The following is a 13702-nucleotide window of genomic DNA, read 5'->3' as shown; positions in this document are numbered from 1 at the left end:
CAATCTCAAAGTGAAGGCTGTATAAAGGACTCAAGCAGCATAAATCAAGCAGGTATCAAGCTGAATTCTTTAGGTAAAGGAGTGCTGAAATCCAGGAAGCATTCAGAGACCATCAGGATTAGACGAAAAGTGCAGATGGTGTACAAGAACCCTGGAAAACAGAAGGTGGTAAAAAACACCCTACATGCAAATTGGAATAAAGGGAAATAATAACTAACTTGTTGCTGAAGTAATCAGATAGTCTCTATTTTCAGGCTATGGTCCTGAGAGCTTGAGAGACTGATTTTCAGAGCTCATGTGTGCACAACTTCAGTTACAGTCAATAAAAGCTGTGGATACACAGCTGTTCTGAAAGCAGGTCCTAAATGCTCCAGGAAGTCCGAGGCAAAGACATTAATTAAACTCCTTAGTTCCAGCTAGTCTTTCACCATAAAACCACCCTTCATTCCTTTCGTGATTCAAGAGGCCTTGGAAGTACATATATATTCATCATAACTAATCACATTGTACTGTGCTTGAACAGTACTTGCTCTAACAGACATAGTCTTAGAATGAAAGGGTAGCTTTGTGGATTAATCATACATCTGAGATTTTATGCTATTTTTAGCCCTGACTCACATCATTAAATGTAGAAAAGTCATTTTAAGTCCTTTGGGCTTCCTGTTTGACCCAGAAAAAACACCCTAAAAATATTTATGCTACACAGGAGTGTCATGAGACTAACATAATTAATATTTGAAGACAGTCTGAAAACATTTTTGGAGAAAAGGTGTTGAACATTATTTTTATGCAGTATTTTGCAATCCGTTCCATCCTTGCTTGTTAGCTCACAGAGCTTGAGCTCCATGGTATTGAACATTGTCTGTCACTGTGTTTTATGCAATAACTATCTCAATACAGCACTGTAGAGATACAGAAGGGTTCCAGGGCTGTAATTTCATGAGATGGGGCTTCAGCTGCAAGGAGGCTTAGAGTTTATCTTTGCTTCTCCCTCTACTGCACCCATTCATTATGAGGATACAGCTGTCTTTTGGACTGCAGTAACCAAAGAGCTGAAAGAATCCAGTCAAAAGTACTCTCCCTTCTTTTGGGTGGTTGTTTTTTAACTTGGCCTCAGTTAAGCTTTATAGTATGCTCTCACAAATGACTGCACAACTAGCCTGGTGCTCACCAGGTATGGAGACGAATGGTGAGGCTTGGGAGCCTCTTGGCTGTCACTGTCTCCAAAATTCCCAAGCTGAGGTCTGAAGCTGCGATTATCTTTTCATCAAAGACTCTCTTAATGGCAGCCACTACCACCTTTCAGTGTCACACCTGAACAGGAATGATCCATTCCTGAAATGCAGCTAAATATTATTTTTATAATGAAGAAATAATACACACCCACTTAGTACACTCATAAAGGATCTGCACAGATCTTTATGTCTAAAAACATCCCATAAAAAACTGTGCAGGCAATTTGAAAGTTTTAAAATGTAATTCAGTCAGAATAGAGAGATTAAATTGATTATACATCTCCTTCCCGAAAGTTATACTTCTAAGTGCAATATGTTGTTTTGCTATTATCCAGGCTACTTAGGAACAATTAAAGAAAAGAAAGGAAGCATCCTTTGGTTGTTAATTTCTGAACTATTTCATGGATCAATATTGCTTTTAAGCAACTCAGGTGAGAATTGAATGAATGCAAGATGTTCATCTCCTGAATGTTGAGAAGTCGGAATGATTTTCCTAAAAGGTTTCTCTCTACCTCTATGCTTGTTTCTGCTTGCCATTAAAACAGCCAGAAGTAGTTCATTAGAAGAGCAATACAAGGATTAAGTGAAAGAAGATGACAGGAATGCATACAGTTTAAACCAGATCAAATAGAGTTCTAGTCTGTAGGCCTTAAATGTTGCTGATCCAAGTAATTTTGAACTTTACAGCTGAATTTGGGTATATTATTAAATAAGGAATAAACAGAAGTCAGACACGAAGCAGAAGTAGTATCACAGAGCAGATATCATCTACAATCACTGGGAGCTTATATATCATTTATGGTCAAAAGCAAACACAGTTATCAATAAAGGTCAGGAACTCAAGCTGCCACAGTTGTACCAAACTTTTACTCCAGTGATAATTAGTTGTAGCTTCTTTGGAAATGTATTTTAAATACCACCCTTGGATTTGGGCATGTATTAGATCATGTTTGCCTTCTGGTACCAGTTGGAAATGAAAGCTGCAGGATATCAGAAGTCACATTTGGACTTAATGCTGCATTGCTAAATTCCCAGCTAGAAAACATGATGTGTCTATGACATTTGTAGGACAAGGAATTCCATTCATTGATGATGTGGTTTTGCATGTTGCCTACACATCAGAGAACCTTCTGAATTTACTCCTCAGAGCCTAAGAGTCAAATCCTATTCAGATATACTATTAATTTTCTTTTGGGTAAAATGACTAATGGAATTTTCAAATTTAATTGTGAAGGAATCTTATCAGAGACAATGTATTAAAAATACCTAGACAACAGGAGAGGATATTACATAAATTGCCATTGCACATTGATGGCATGGGTGCTTTTTGCCAGACCAACTATGTCACTTATCTAACAAAAGACTAAGAAAACTTCTACCACTGCAGTTTTACATATGAGGTAAAATAATGTGAGAAAAGATGAGATTTGCTGGGGCACGTGGTCCTCCACCAGAATTATTTATTACTTTGCCAGTCTAAATTGCCAGTGTAATTGTATTAAGACCTAAGAAGCTATCAACCACATTTTAAAACCACATTTTATAAACCACAGACTCTTTTTTCTCTGTAGAAGTATTTTCTACTTAAAGTATGCAAAGAATAATGAGACACTAAGTCGGACTACAGTTGAGCTTCTGCAAGGTATCTCATTTGATCCATCATCTTCTCTTGCTGAAGACCCTTTCGGAAACCTTTTGTTTGTGCTACATATAACTGCCTCTTCCATTTTAGAATTTTAATTTACAGAATATAAAGGAAACCTTGTCATGAAGCATGGTAATTCATTGCCCAAATAATTTAAAATGTTTAATTTCTGTTTTACAAGCTTTAAGTGTTAATCATAGCAGTAATCTGTACTTGGGGAAGAAGAAATTGCTTGTTTTTTGCTGAATATTTTTTCAGAAAAAATTTGATGCATCTGATGTCTGTATAAGTTTCAGTGACTTAGAAATATGCAAGACTATATCTACTTTAAAATTTTTGAGTAGTTGTAGCCTAGCTGTAAAGCCTAAAGCAAAGGAGCTAGCTTCCAACTAACTTTCATTGAAATTGGAATAAATAAATAAAATCCATACATCTATGAAACATTTTGACTCCAAAAGGTATTTCAATGTGCTGATTAGGCAATTGCAATAAACAGTTATTTTATGCTACAATTGCCAGCTCTTAATCCTTACACTCTGGCATTATGTCACAAATGGACAAATGAATAGAAGAAGAAGAAAGAAAAGATCCTGAGAAGAAGCTGATTTGAAAATAGGCATAAGTGTTTGTCAGCTGCCTTTTTATTTGAGGAGAGGATGAACTGAAGGAGGTATACTCACTGCTGCAGAAGGGTTGTAACGTCATAAACTTGCTTTTCTTTTATGGTTAAGGTGTCCACTCAGAGGCAGATAGCCTATAGATTACATTGTGTCTTACTTCTGACTCTCAAATCCAGCTGTAGAGATCCTTGCTGGTATTTTAGGGTATGTTCTTCATCTGACAGATAACTAACTATTATTTCTTAATTTGTATTTTTCCAAGAGACTGAGTCATGAGCAAAGACCTCATTTCGCCAGGTGCACAGAGGAAAAATACAGCACAGAGGAAAGAGGACAGAATTAACATGGCCAAAGATGTTTGGTCCAGTAGGCAACTGTGATGCAGCATTCTGCCCAGGGTGCAGCAGAGACATTCTACCGAATAATCTCTGTTCCAGCCCATCAGTGATTCTTCCTGATAAACACCTGAGGGTTTTGTCCCTATCTTACACTTTGTAGTATCTTCATAGTTTATCCCTAGAGGAAAGACTGAATTGCATAACAGCAATAATTTTTGTACTAGATTAAGGGCTTTCCATCATACCAAATGATGGTACAGCCTCTTGCTCTGTTGAAAGCTGGCTCTTGCTATGCCTGGGGGGAAGAACTTTGAGAAAGTAAATATAATCACTTTTGTCAAGCTGAATTCCACAGTTGAGTGCCATAGATTGTCCATTTACCCTCTTTCTTCACCCACCCACTATCAGTGAAAAGAGAACATACTGGACAGCCTCTTGGTTGCAAGTGCCTACACTGAGCATAAAAGCAGAGTGTGAGAATTTCATTCAATTCAATTCAATTCAATCCAATCCAATCCAGTTCAGTTCAATTCAAGGGAAGTCCAGATAAATTTCTGGAAGAGTAATCTGGTGGGGATTTTCATACGCAGAAATTGCATCCTGCTCAGGAAATTTTTGAGCTGCAAAATGATGGAATCCAGGAAAGTACCTGGAGAAAGATTATACATACTTGACCTGTTATTTTCTTTGCACTTGCAAAGCATGCAAAGTGTGCTTTTTGCCACTGACGGAGACAGGATACAAGGCTAAGTGGACATGTGATACCACTCACTATGCCCATTTTTTGTGTTCTTAATACACTCAACTCACTGCTTTTTAAAAAAATTTTTTTAAGGAAGAAGGTGCAGAAAAGCCCAACGTTCACCACATGCCTTTCATCATCATTGGTACTAGCCAGGTCAGACTGCAGGGATTAATTGCTATATCAGTCTTTTCAAGGAACGTTCAAGGGAGTGTCAGAAGGTTGGAGAAGATAGTAGGAAGCTGTTTCTGAGTTTTTTGAAGTTCATTTTTGACACTGGCTATTTTGTCTGTTGGACAAAACTTGTAATTTATTCTGGTGATACAATTTATACCATAACAGGCATGATGGAGTCTTCCATCCTATATAGCACTCAAAATTCTGATATAGAGACAAGGTACCTGTAAGGAGTTCTGTCTACAAGTCAACTACTTTCTATCTCACTATGCATTAACAATGCATAAAATCAGATGTCTTGGAAATAATGGTTCCATTAGGTCTTCTGAAAGGGTATGGACAGCACAGAATACAGTGCTAGCAATATGCAAATAACATTCTATTCTGTATTACTTTTACATTTGCACAAAGAGTAACCCGGAGCCTTTGAGGGTTTTGCAAAGATCTTTAGAGTCAAAGCTGAGTGCTGCAAAGAGTGAGATGATGTTGATGGGGCAGGGAGGACACCATCATATCATATTCTGCTGAGAGGATCTGACCTCCAATCGCAAAGATAAACAACTGCATTGCTCAGTGGGCCTTTTCAGTATTTCATAATATCCAGATAATCACAGGCAGAAAACCTCCAGCTCCTGTGTATGATGATTCCCAATGGGTCCGCATACCTTTCTGTAAGTACTAGTATCACTACTATGGATCCATGAGCATGTGATTTTCCACACTCTTTAATCTACTTTTTTACACTAAGGGCTGAAAAAACAAAAGTATAAGAACAAGTCTTGAAAAACTCCGGGATTTTGTTCAGCAACCAATGTGTAGCCTCATCAGTGGTTTCCTCTGGACTTCCAGTTATATTCTGGGTTCCAGTCATCGTATTCAAATCTGTCCATGGTCCAAGCAAATTACCTCATTCTGTATTATTGTGGTGTGGCATGACAACTGCATTCCACTTCATTAGTAAAAATGTCATCCTTATGAGGCAAACAGACTGTTCATGCTGACAAGCAAGCTAATTTGCAACTTGCACCTCCAGAATAGGATTCAAGCATACCTCGATATCTTCAGAACAAAATACAGGCAAACCTCCTTTAACCTAGGCTTCCCACTCCATCAGACATATCTCCCATCTTTTAAATGATGCCCAGCTGATAGTGACAAGAGTGACAAGAATAACATGTTTCTTATTGTGTAGGCATAATTCAGGGAGGAACACGAAGGCCAGAAATTGGAAGCTATTCCTCTAAACAAATCTGTTGAATGCCAGTGATGATAATTGCTAGTGATTATTCACTGACTGCTAATACAATCTAGATTTAGACATCCCAAACCACGGAGAGGCTGGCAGTTTTTCACATAGGTGGGTGTTCAGGCTAGATCTTTAATTTTAAACTTGTAACAATAACTCTCAATAAAGAAAAAGCCACTATTTAGTTGCTAAAATCTGTACTAAGCTTCATGCAGTTTTACACTTATTTTGTGGACATACAATACTTCAACTTGAAAACAAACAACTCTAGGAAGCAGAGGAGGAAGTATTTCCTAAAGCCTACTAGTAAAAGGATGTCAGATGAAAGACAAAATTCTTTTGCTGGTTGAAGAGCATTAGAATAGGTCAAAGGAAAAGGGAAGTTGCTATAATTCATTTGGACCCTGGAAATTATGCTGCATGAAAGAAAGATCTGTTGGGAGAGACCAGATCTTTTATGAGAGCAGATGGTATAGCTGGAAAAAGATGACAAGCTTTCAAGCACACAGACCGTTCATTAACTGACAACACAGATGGATCAAACTCACAGCTAACTACAGAACAGTACTGCATGTGTGAGTAAATATATCTCTCAAGCCTTTTCTGAAAAAGACTGATTAATCCTCACCTCCAGAGTCTTCATTTTAGAGGTTTATTGAAGACTATTTACTACACATTCATCTAAGTCTTAGAAATTGGTTTTTCAATACTGAAAGAAATAAGCATCTACTTGGAATCTAAAACAGAAGTGTGCAGGAACCATTGGAAGACAGATTTTTAGTGCTTTAGGGAGTTGTTGTTGTTGCTGGGACAAAGAACTGATCTTACTCACTGCATTACCAGATGAGCACTTCTGTCAACAAAAGGGAGAGAGCAAGAAGCATGGTGAGGGGGACTGTTAGAGCACTAAGTCCTCAAGAGCCTAACAAAGAATGTAGAGAGAGCATCCTCTGTGCTAGTGCTTTCACTGATCATGCAGGTAGATTTTGTAGGTGTGAGAGAAAAATTTGAACTTTTAAATGCTGTGTTCAAAAGGTGTTTCAATCTCTTACAAATGGTATTTTACAAACTAACAGAGCTTAAATTTATGAGATTCTCTACAACTAATAAAATGTAAACAGTATCTATGAATATTTCATTAATAAATCTGCATTCTGGTAAATGAACTCTTTCAGCTGATTTCAATTCTTTGAGAAATGCTGTTTATAAATAGGTGCTCTGATTAAGCTGAAGAGGAATGAACAGGAGCATGGTTGCAGATGTTTTGTGCCCTCAGAGAATGATTCCCATTTGTTACTCAAAATACTGATCTCCCTGGCTGAATTAGTGTTGTATCTTCTGTGACTCCCAGGCTGTCTGCTCTCTCTGCGATCCCAGTGGCAACTTGTCCTATGTACAGCAGCTGGCTGAGCCTTGTCCTCTGTCATGTGGGACATCTTATATAATGATGCTGTCCTCATCCTCCTCTGAGGATGACCAATTCAGCAATACAGGGGGAAGGAACAGCCAAACCAGCACTGTCTTGTCAGCTGTCTTCCTGTACTCTCCTACATTTCCCATTATGGAACAAAATGGATTTGTGATACAGGTAGCCTTAGGTGGTGGTCCCCCACTTTGGCTTGTCAAATGCATGGGGAGGGTGACTCTTACACAGAAGAGGAATTGGCAGCAACTTAGCTGTGCCTTAAGGGGTTTATGGTATGGGGACACAGGTTTAAATTCTAATGCTGTTCTCTGGGAGACAAATGAATCTTTTTAAACTCCTCCTGGCTGCTACTTAGCTACTAATGCCCCTAATGTGGCTTGACTGACCCAGGGTAGGACAAGAGAGTCACTATAGTTCTGACCACCCCACAGCTCCCAGTGAGAGGAAGATGTAGTTATAAGCCAGGAATAATCTGGAGATAAGTCAACTGACCTTTTTAGGTTGGGCTGTCTGTGCACAGACCACTTATAGGTAGGTAGTGTAATTCTAGGCAATTATATAGTCTCACTGGGCTATGGAAATATTTATCAGAATACCAATCCTAATGACATCCTGCTGAAGCAGGTTAGTCTTGTTATCTCATATTATGGGACTGAGGCATGCAAAGAGTGGCTTACTGGCAAAAGGTCATCCAGCCAGTATGTACCAGGACAGGCAGTGAAACTAGAGTTACTCAAGCTCCTGACTAGTTTCCTAACTACTGGCTTATCCTTCCTATCCATTTGTGTCTTTGCATATGGCTGCGTTGTAGTTCTCTGACTAACTTTCCATGATTGGTGGACTTGTGTACTAGCCCAAGCAGGCATAAAATCTTGTGATCGTAATTACCATGACACTGAATCTCCTGTTCCATCTTTATAACAAGATTTTGAAACCTACACCTGCAGCTTATTTGCTCTCTGTAAAGAAAGCACAGTCAGGCACACCATTCTTAAGCTTTGACTTGATATCTCTATAGTGTATTTTAATTCAAAACTGTCCAGTACACAAGGTTTTATTTTAAGGACTACAGATAAATGCTTTTCTGTTGAATAATTCTTGCTTCACTGGGAAATAGGAAACCCACAAATAAATGCCTGGCTTCTCAACATGACCTATTGTGGCTCACAGCCATCTGTGTTTACAGTAAGAGCTCGCCCACATGCATTAGTCTGTAAACTGTACCAAAAAACAAAGCTTTTTTTCCTGTTTTACTCTCTATCTATTGCAATATCAGGATGTCTCCCCCTGAGTATAAATGTCTATATAGATTACATTTTAGGTCTAAGCAATTTAGCAATTCCCTGAGCCAGTGCTTCAAAGCTGCCTTTACATTATTAGTAGTTGAAAAGATTGTTGTGCTCAGTAATAAGAGAAGCATTTATTAGCTGACTGAAACCCTTCTAGATCCTCTAGCAGCGGTTGCATGTTCAGATTATCACTAATCAGTCAAAATGTAAATGAATTTAAAAAAAAGACAAATTCCCCAGTGCATGAGGGAGTTTGGGGTACCTTAGTCTGGCATTTGGGAACTCTCCATTTCTCTGTTTTAGCTGACTTTAGGCTGTCATAAAACTGTCTTCATGACCATGGGGAGGAGAAGAGTTGGAGCAAGGAATATCCGTAAAATTTGTGCAGTCCAACAACACTTCTGCTAGACTACATACATAACTCTGAATGTGATTATGTGAAAAGAATAGAAACACAAAGTTTTCCCTAAATGTCATTGGATAAGAATGGACCTAAGATTAAATTAGAATTTAGGATTTTTTAAAAGATGACATTAAAGAGCATACTCACATTTCAGATAACACATCTCACATTCAGATAACAAACACATTAATGGAACATGTAAAGCACAGCCGTTTCTATGACTTTATGATCTCCAGGACAATAAAATTTTCATTTGTGTATCTGTGTTCAGCAAATACATGTTGTGTGTGTCTAACACGTAAACCGACTCAACATGAAGAGAAGTTCCACAGGTGTTGCACAGATGAAGAAATCCCTGGCAATTCTTGCATCATAGAATTGAATCCTGGATGCAACTTCTACAGCAGCCTTGGGATTGCAGCAGCCTTGGGACTGTACTGGCACTTCTAGTTATTGCACAACCATTTTCCTATTGCCAGAAGACTGAGAATGTGAATTGTTGCTCTCACAGATGCCAAGGCATGTGGTGCCACAGAGCCTGAATAAAAAGCAGCTCTGCCACATGTGGTTGGAAATGCACAGTAGCATGGGGAGCACTGCACTGCTTCTTGTAAACCTCTCTCTTCCTTTTCTTCTGATGTTTATCAGGACTTCAAGATAACAATTATTAATACACGAGATCAAGTATCTAGCTATTGCTTGTATTCTATTGGCTGCTTTGCCACATGCTTCTTGTGTGACTTCCTTTAACTCACATAATGGTAACCCCTCTCTGTTTAAGTATGGAGTATTTCTTGTCCTATAAGTTTGTTGAGAATAAAGCTGTATGAACCTAATGAAACATGAGAAATGCTCAGAAATTACATGAGATGACTGGTTAAATAAAACAAACTATGCCATAAATTTTGAGGAGGTAGAAGGGCATAGGATTTTCCACCTCAGACACAGCAATGTGAGCAAGTTATGATAATGAAATCTGTAAAGATTTACAACACATTAGGTAATAAATTATGCAATGGTGAATGAGAAGTAGCTTGTTCTACTGCCCTTCTCTGGAAAGTTACCTTGCAATTGTCACAAGAGAGACTTTTTAGATTGGTAGTTATATAGTGGCTAATTCACTGGGCATTCAAATCTCATGGTACCTTTTTCATGTAGCAGTATTCTGAGAATGGAGTTGGCACTCCATGTGCTGGAACTGAAAAGACCTAATGTCTTTTTGTCACATGAACCTGGACTGTGTTCTAAGTGAGCATCCTGAAGACTTCCTGATATTTAAAAATTAAAAACAGGACATCTTAGAATATAATCTGTCCTCTTAGAAAACTTCCTTGTTCAGTTAAAATAGTTTTGTGTGTTTGTATGAAAGTTGCAAATATCATGAAAATTCTGAGCTACGTCTTGAACATGTCAGCCTTAATTTTCTTACAGGGAGGTCAATTTTCTGTATAACTGATTGGAATCCCAAATCACTTTGTTCCCCAGTGGTTTCAGTGAGGGTCCCCTGTGCTGGTATGACTTGTCCATGGACGTAGTCATCAGATGGTTTTTTTTCAGAATACCTGTGTGCTCCAGCTCTTCTTTTTCTCAAATAGCAGCTTCTCCCTGCATCTTTTGTTTACCAGACTCAGAGCATTCAGAAGACATTTTCTTCACAGCTTGTACACAGTCTAGCAAACCCTGACTACATCCACTTTAACATGTTTGGTTTTTACATGTGCATGAACAGAAATTTCCATTTGGCTGTATGTGAGCAGTACAGAAAATTATTACTCAGCAAATATCTACCCTTAGTTTGATGTTTTGACTTCTACTGGACTTGAGTCACACAGTGTTCAGTGAAATTAATCATGCCAGGGTTTCTTCAGAGAATTTCTTCTTACTGCTGACAGAGACATCCATCTGAATTCCATCCATCTAGAAGAATATTTACTGGTTTTATGACTGGATCAAATCAAGGCAAATGTACACCCTTAATACAGTGTTTTCCCCATCAGGCTCTTCTTGTGGACTACAGTCAGTGTAATATAGAAACAAGTATTTCCACAAGGAGCATATCCACAGGAGGGCTGTCTACAGGACATATTAGCTCATTTTACTAGGAAGCCCAAAATTAGCTGTTAGAGGATCATAAATACAGTAGATGCTTTTTCTGCACCGTCCTCTACCAATCCAATCCACTCACTTGGAGACACCTTTTTGAAGTAGTTATATTTGTTCCCCAGTCCCTCCTGTTGGCTTGCCAGCTCCTTGGTCAAGTGAGCTGCCACCAAGTACCATGGGAAGTTTTTGATACAGAATATATACCTTCGACTCTAGTGGAGGAACATTGAGAATTGCTGCAGACCAATCTGGTATAGAAGCAGATATGCTTAGAAGCATATTAGTTTGGGCACAGTATCATGCTAACATGCCTAATGGGCTTTTGATTAAGAGCTAGATCAAAGACAGCCACCTTAGAGTATGGGCAAGGCAAACTTGGGTTTATCTGTACCTGCTCATGCTCTAAATCTGTTTATTAAACTTTAACCATTAAAATAAAAGCATTTTAAAGAAACTGTTTATCTGAGTCTCGTATTTATCAGACTTTGTAAATAATAGGTGGCTTGAATGAATTAAATGAACTATCAATATATTTAAATTCAAGATAAACTCTAGAAATACAGACTATTTGAAACTTACAGCATTTGTACTTAAGAAACTATTAATGAATACTCTTCACTCTAATAAATATTGTTAGGAGCAGTACAACTTCTCATACTATTCTTAACAAGTGTAATTCTCTCCATTGGCTGAAATGGAATTTTGGAGCAAGATGAGTCATATTCAAGCTTCCAGAGCTCTTATTAAAATGCTTTCAGGTCATTTGGCACACATGCAAAAGATGTATTGAACCAGCTTTGTGTTCCCAGATGATACACCACATCTTAGCCTCTTCCCAGATGAATGTATGACTGGACTTCTCTCAGAGGCTGCAAAGCACAAACACAGTCCCTTCTCTATCAGCAGCACCATCTTCTCACTGACCAGATGGAATCAAAGCTATCACTACAGGTAGGAGCTTCTTAATATGGTAGCCTACATGATCACAGGAAAGAAACACACACAGATCTGTTTTACAGGTCTTTGTTTAAAAGAATAGTGCTTTCAATGTATATAATATATGAAGCATTTAGAGTAGTTAAAATAGAAATAAAATAAAATATATTTTATTACAGTATGAATGGTAGGCCTTTAGGTACATTTACCAATTGCAAATTGCTGTCCTATCATTAAGTCATAGAGTACACCATTAGAGATACAATTCTTGTTTCTGTGTGGGAGCAAGAACACTGTTGTGTATGTGTGACATTTTGTGTTTGCTTTTTCTGTGGGGAGGAAGGAAGGTTGCATTCAGGCATTTTCATTCCCTAATGACTGGGACATATAACAACCATCTGTTCAGATGGTTCAACCCAGAACATGTTGTTCTGAGGGAGATGAAAGAATGACCAAAAAAAAAAAAAAAACCCAAACCAGACACAAGACATAACAGATATTTTCTGTCAAACATAACTTTAAAAATTTTTGTTAGTAAGGCAAATAAAATTTCCATCAGGTGGAGTTAGCCATTTTTCCTTTGCTTTTTCTGATACAAGTAGTATAATATGGGAAGAAAAAGCACATGAAAAGGATTAAGCTAAATAAATCTTTGCTTCAAGGGTTCAATTGGCTCAAATTACTAGAAAATTTACAGGTGAACTGCTCCCTTTCTTGAAGCTCGTAAAAGTATCACATGACAAAACACAGTATAGACTGTTAAAGGGACTCAAAGGTTTCAAAGGGAAAAATGAACCAATTAAAAATTAGCCCTATCAAAAACAAAAGCATCTATTCACCAAAATCTTTAAAGGTTTATTTAACAAAACATTCTGTAAGAAGTGATCAGTCATTCACAATATACCATGCATCATGCTAATAGAAGGGAAAGTGATGACATACTAAAAATGACTTTTGTTTTTAAATAAGTATCATGACTCAGTGTGGAGGCAAGATTAAAGGCTTCCAGAGGTCCTTTCCGACCTAAATTATTCTATAATTCTCTGAAAAATTCACTTAGTCAAGAGGCCGGAAAAAGGAACATTGACATACTTCCAATGAAACAAGTGAGGTCAAGTTTAAAGATAAACTGGAAGAAGCATGGAGATGAAGAACAGGAAAATTACACAGAATAACTTGGTGAAATAGCAGAAAACTGCTATCTGCATTTGCTGTAAAGGAGAGGGAAGAAGGGAAGAAAACTGCAAAGAGATGAGAAATAGCATACCAACATATATAAATGTACCATCTGCAGTAACACAGGAAAGGGTTAATGATCTGGCCTGTGGACAGAAGTTATAGTTGAGCCCCCTTGAACACCTCCTAGAAAATATTCCAGCTGGGATGAGTAAACAGAGAAGGATACAAATAGAAGAAAAAGGAGCTTTTACTTGTTTGGTTGGGATGGGTTATGTGGAAAGAGCGAGGGAAGGGGAGAGAGAGGGAGGGAGGGAGGAAGGAAGGAAGGAAAAAAGGAAGGAAGGAAGGAGGGAGGGAAGGATG

Source organism: Apteryx mantelli, chromosome Z, assembly GCF_036417845.1.
Source record: "Apteryx mantelli isolate bAptMan1 chromosome Z, bAptMan1.hap1, whole genome shotgun sequence".
Taxonomy (NCBI): domain Eukaryota; kingdom Metazoa; phylum Chordata; class Aves; order Apterygiformes; family Apterygidae; genus Apteryx; species Apteryx mantelli.
The sequence above is the reverse complement of the archived record's forward strand: the minus strand, read 5'-3'. Positions refer to the sequence as shown.